Raw genomic sequence first — 5,342 nt, 5'->3', positions numbered from 1 at the left:
AGGCTTGGCTGCTCTCCTGCACCTACGAGCAGTACCTGGAGGCGCAGGTGTCGGAGCGGGACCTGCAGTACCTGGAGGTCAGGGCCGGGGCCCCGGGAATCCCTGGGGTTTGGGCTGGGCGGGGATGGAGGCCCCGGGGCCCTGCTGGGTGAGGAAGCGGCCGCGGGGCCCTGAGGGGATTGAGGCCCAAGGGGAGTAACGGCCTCATCTCCCCAGCCCCCCCGCCCCGCCCCGTTCGTCTCCTCAGCGAAACCCGCCCTGCCTCTCCCGGACAGGGTTTGCCCCCCAGGGGGAGGTGGCACGGCAGGTGGAACCGGAGGTCACCCGGTGCCCAACCTGGGGCAGCAGAACGTGGCAAGGAGCACCCCCGGGGGGCTGTGCGGAGGAGCGAGGCGAGGGGAAGGGCCCGGTGCGCGGGGAGGCCTCAGGCGGGCGCTTCTTGAACCAGGCCTGGGGAGATTGATCTTGCCCGGTGCTCGTGAAGCAGGAGTTTTCAACCGGATTATTCCCGGGGATGGGTCTGGTCGAGCAGGTTACACCACAGGGATACTTCAGCGGGTGCTGGCTGCTGAAATGTTGACCTCTCAAGGTGGCGGTGCTCGGTGGGGAAACGCTTGGGGGGGAACGTGGTCAAAAGGTTTTAGCCTCACGCTCAGAAGGCAGGTGGTGCTGCTTACGGGTGTGCTCTCAGAATGCGGCAGCTTGCCCCGGGTAAGCAACAGCAACCGAGCCTGGCTGCCTGGGGAGGGAGCAGCAGGGGTTATTTCCTGGGGGCATTTGCTTCTCGGGTGCCCCGGCTTGGGCAGGAGGGAGCCCCTCACCCCCCAGCTGGCCAGCTCTACCCTCCTGCGGGGTGGGATGGGAGTGTGTCCCCCCCCCCCCGGTGCCGTGTCCCCCCCGGTGCCAGCCCTCACCGGCGCCCTGCATGTCTGTTCGTCCCCGCAGAACCTGGCGGTGGGACGGCAGCTGGTGGAGCTGGGCATCCTCGGCACCGGGAACGTGCTGCAGCGGGAGGAGTTTGAGGCCCTAGGGGCACCGCCACCTCAAAAGTAAGTGGCTGGGACCCCCGGTGGCACCCCTTGCTGGGTTTCTGCCCCGCAACGGGGATCCCGCCTGCTCCAAGATCCTTCCCTGCTCAAACAAACGGGCCTTGTGACACCGGGCACCGTCCCCAGAAGTGGTGCCCTGGGTGAGGGGGTATGGATGTCCTGGCCTCTCCTTCCCCTGAGCTCAAAGATCAGTGTAAGAGAAATGGGGCAATGGTAGATCTTGTCTGATCTGTCCAAAATAGTCCACTTTAATACCTGCATCATCCTTCCAAAGCTGCAGCCAAGAAATGTGTGTGTTCTAATGCTCTGGGATGGCTGGTGACAAGGCAGGGGAACAAAAAGGGATGGCTTTTTGAGAGGGGAAAATACCCTTTCTTTGCTGATCAGGTGTTAGGCCTCGAGGACTGAGTTTATTGCCTGGTGTAGTCTGGAGTTCCTTTCCTGTCAGCACCAATGGGTGAGCTCAGCTTTGGCTCCTCGCGAGTGTTTGCCTGGGTCAGGGAGACTGGGGTTGCTGTGAGGGTGCTCTCTTTACTTAGGGGAGCTGAAGCAAATCTCACAGAGGTCTGTGGGCATGAGCACTTGGGAAGAGGGTTACATGGCTCAGGCGGGATGGGGGTCTCTTTGGACACTACTACAAGGTGTCTGTTCTTCTGCCTGGAGCATTTTTCTTCCATTTTCAAAGCCTTCGATGGGAGAGCTGATCTACTCTCCGGAGGTCTCTGACAAAGGAAGTTCAGACAGTTCTTATGCCAGTTTATTTTTCACTTTTGTCTTCTGCTGTCTTATACTTGATGCATTGTGTATAGCTACAGCATACACTTTACACAAAAACTCCTGTTGCACCAAGAATTCAGTGCTTTGCAATAAAGCTTTATCATATCTTGTGGCTGGTTCCCCCTACTTGTTTTTTTTTTGCACCTTCTCCTCTATGTTTAGCCAGCATGCAAATCTTAAAACATTTAGCTGTTTGCTTTTCTGGTTTCTTCTTTTCTTTTTCTTTTGAGAAGTGAACAATCCCCATAAACAGTGAACTTACTTTAGTCCCTTGCTACAAGAAGCTAAACAACATTATTACAATACTTACTTTGTCAACATGTTTGGTGAATAGTGGAGTCACTGAAGCAGTCTTATTCTCCTGTGGTGCTTTTTCCTTTCTATGCTATAGTGAAATTATAATTTAATATTTTAACAACTTGTATCAAATGCCTTTCATAGCATTTGTGGGCCGAGAGTGTGTGCTGTGCAGTTAAACTGTTGCCATACCTCAGCTACAGTCCTGTATCAAACTTCAGTTTCAGGCATAAACTTAATTTTTCTTCAAAGAATTAAGTCTTCATGCTGCTATATGGAGAAATTAATTTTGCAAAGCCAAAGGTTTCTTTACTTTAATGACAAAAATGACTGATGTTTTTCATACATGTTTAGACTTGGTTCTGTGGCTCATGCCCAGACATACTCTGCTGCCAGGTGAAACTTATGATGACAGTGCTGATGACATCAGTTGAGTAAGAACTGAGCTCAAATGGCTGACCACTTGGTCTTGTAATGTTCTTCTAAAGTATCTTCCAAACCACTCTGCTCTTGTTAGACTGCACCTGGACTACTGTGTACAGCTCTGGAACCCTCAGCACAGGAAAGATACAGACCTGCTGGAGATGGTCCAGTGGAGGGGACAGAGATGATCAGGGGCTGGAACAGTTCTGCTCTGGAGACAGGCTGGGAGAGTTGGGGTGTTCAGCCTGGTGAAGAGAAGGCTCCAGGGAGACCTTAGAGCACCTTCCAGTGCCTGAAGGGGCTCCAGGAAAGCTGGGGAGGGGCTTTTCACCAGAGAGGGCAGTGATAGGACAAGGGGGGATGGTTTTAAGCTGAAAGAGGGGAGATTCAGGTTAGACATGAGGAAGAAATTCTTCACTATGAGGGTAATAGGTTGCCCAGGGAGGTTGTGACTGCACCCTCCCTGGAGATGTTCAAGGCCAGGCTGGATGAGGCTTGTGCAGCCTGGTCTCATGGGAGGTGTCCCTGCTCATAGCAGAGAGGTTGGAACCTGATGGTCTTTAAGGTTGCTTCCATCCATTGCCATTCTATGATTATTCATTACTCTTCTAGTGATTTTGTGTGTGGAGATGCATGGAAATCAACTAAAGCCAAACTCCCAGTGGAGTTGTGTCTCTCCTTGATGTCCTGACTAGGTATTGTGCCCTACTGTCCTTGTTTCTTTGGTTATCCTTTCTTTAGTTCCCCATTAATTTGTGGGTGGAGATGTCAGGGCTGATTTGTAGGGTTAAGTGACCTGTTTAACTGTGTTTGGTTGGGCAGATTATGCAAAAGTCTATGTCAGGAGTTGCTGCTGTCAGGGCTTCTGAATTGCCTGCTTCCAAAAATATATCTGTGGTTTCCTTTAAGCAGAATTTTTTTTTTTTGAGTTGGACTTGGCTGCACAGGTTGATTGTCCAGATTGTTTTTGCATATGAAAGCAAACTCCTTGGGCAGGTGCTTTCAGGGTTTCTGCTTTGATGCTCCTCTCTGTCCCCCACCTGCTGCTGTCTCATGCCAAAAGGGTTGACAGGGCGATTTCCCAGCCACTAAAATCTCCTCCATCAAAGAAAAACAAATGGGAGCCTTTAAGTCAAAGCTGGGATGTGTGGCTCGGGGTGAGGGGATGTTCATATAGGGAGGGGCTATTTGGATCAAAACCCAGAGGATTTAGCTGTTAAGTGACTTTTAGTGTTCTCTTTGGGAAACAATCTTGTGTTTTGTGGTCTTGGAAATATCTGCAAGTGGCTGATACAGCAATGGGCAGCCAGAGTGTTTCATGGTGCCTTACAGACACAAGCACACTAAGTGGGAAGGAATGGTGTACACCATTGGTATTGCACAACAGCTTCAAGCTCCAGTTGCTAAAAAGTACTAAAATGAGCCAAGAGCTATAATACCTACTGCCTCTGCTGCATTTCAGCCCCATGGTGTGCCACTGGGTGTTATGCATGGCTACTGTGTTTGCTGTAGGCTTCCATAATACCCATTTTATTTTTAGGATTTGCCTGTCAGCAGTCAGAAATGCTGAATTTACACAGGCTGTATCAGCTGGCAACCTCTTACTGCCATGCCTTTGGCTGCTGCAACTCTACCACAGAAAAATCACAGGAGCCAGTAATTTAAGGAAAACGTAGAGCCTTACACAAAGATTAGTAACTGGGAAGTGTCTTCCAAGCTGCAACAAAATACTTCTAAGCATAGTTCCTGTGGAATGGCAACATATCAGCAAGACAGAATTCAGCAGCTGATTTAGAGCAGTAGTAAAGGTGAGCAAAAGAAGGTGGTCACTCTGGATGCTCCTGTCTTTGTAGTAGTTGCTTAAATGTGGCGGTCAGGGTTTGACCAAGTCATCTTCTTCATGTGTGGGAAGGCTCATCTTGACTAATATTTAAAAAATTATCTTCAGAATAGCTATGTATTACGTTATATTGCAAAGCTGCTTCTGATCAGAAAGGTCAGTATTGTCCCTCAAATGCCTAGAAAGTGTGGTTTTCCTCTGAATCCCTACCTCTGCCTTCTCACTGCCTCTTGCTTAGTTAAGCATCATTATCTGTTAAGGCATGTACATGTAGCATTGATAGGAATTCCTTTACAAAGGGTGAAAAGAAGTTGAATATGTGTTGCAGAAGATGGATTTGGGTGGGCTGGAGGCAGTGCATTTATTTCCTCTCTTTATGAGGACTTGACTGAAGTCAAGTGAAAATTGATGGGGCAAGTTAATAGAAGTGCAACTAGTTCTTCTAGAAGATGTGCTTTTCCACAGAACAGGGACACGATCAGAGGCTTCTTTTTGGTAAGAACAAAGAAATGTGATAATAAAAAACAGTGAAGTGCAGACTTTGAAGGCAGAGAGAAACAAAACACACCAGCTGTTTTTTGCACCGAGGATGTGAATGTCTTTCTTCAGGATGTGAAATGAAGGGGCTTGAGCCCAGGATTGTTTTTTAATTTTCTTAAACAGAAGCAAATTGGAAATAAATTTATTTTTATTTTGGTTTTAGCTCATCTCTACGTGAGTGCAGGGTTGTTTATTCGTCCTGCTGTTCAGCATGATAGAGGTGGAAAAATCTTGCCTTCCTCCAGGTGAGATGCATCCCAGAGTCTTGAAGGAATTGGCTGATGTAGTTGCCAAGCCACTCTCCATGATAGTTGAGAAGTCCCTGGTGACTGGAAGAAGGGAAACATTATGCCCATTTTTAAAAAGGCTAGAAATAAGGACCCTGGGAAGTACTGAGCTGTCAGCCTCACCTCTGT

This window comes from Apus apus, chromosome 4 (assembly GCF_020740795.1).
Source record: "Apus apus isolate bApuApu2 chromosome 4, bApuApu2.pri.cur, whole genome shotgun sequence".
Lineage (NCBI taxonomy): Eukaryota > Metazoa > Chordata > Aves > Apodiformes > Apodidae > Apus > Apus apus.
Note: the sequence above shows the minus strand (reverse complement) of the source record.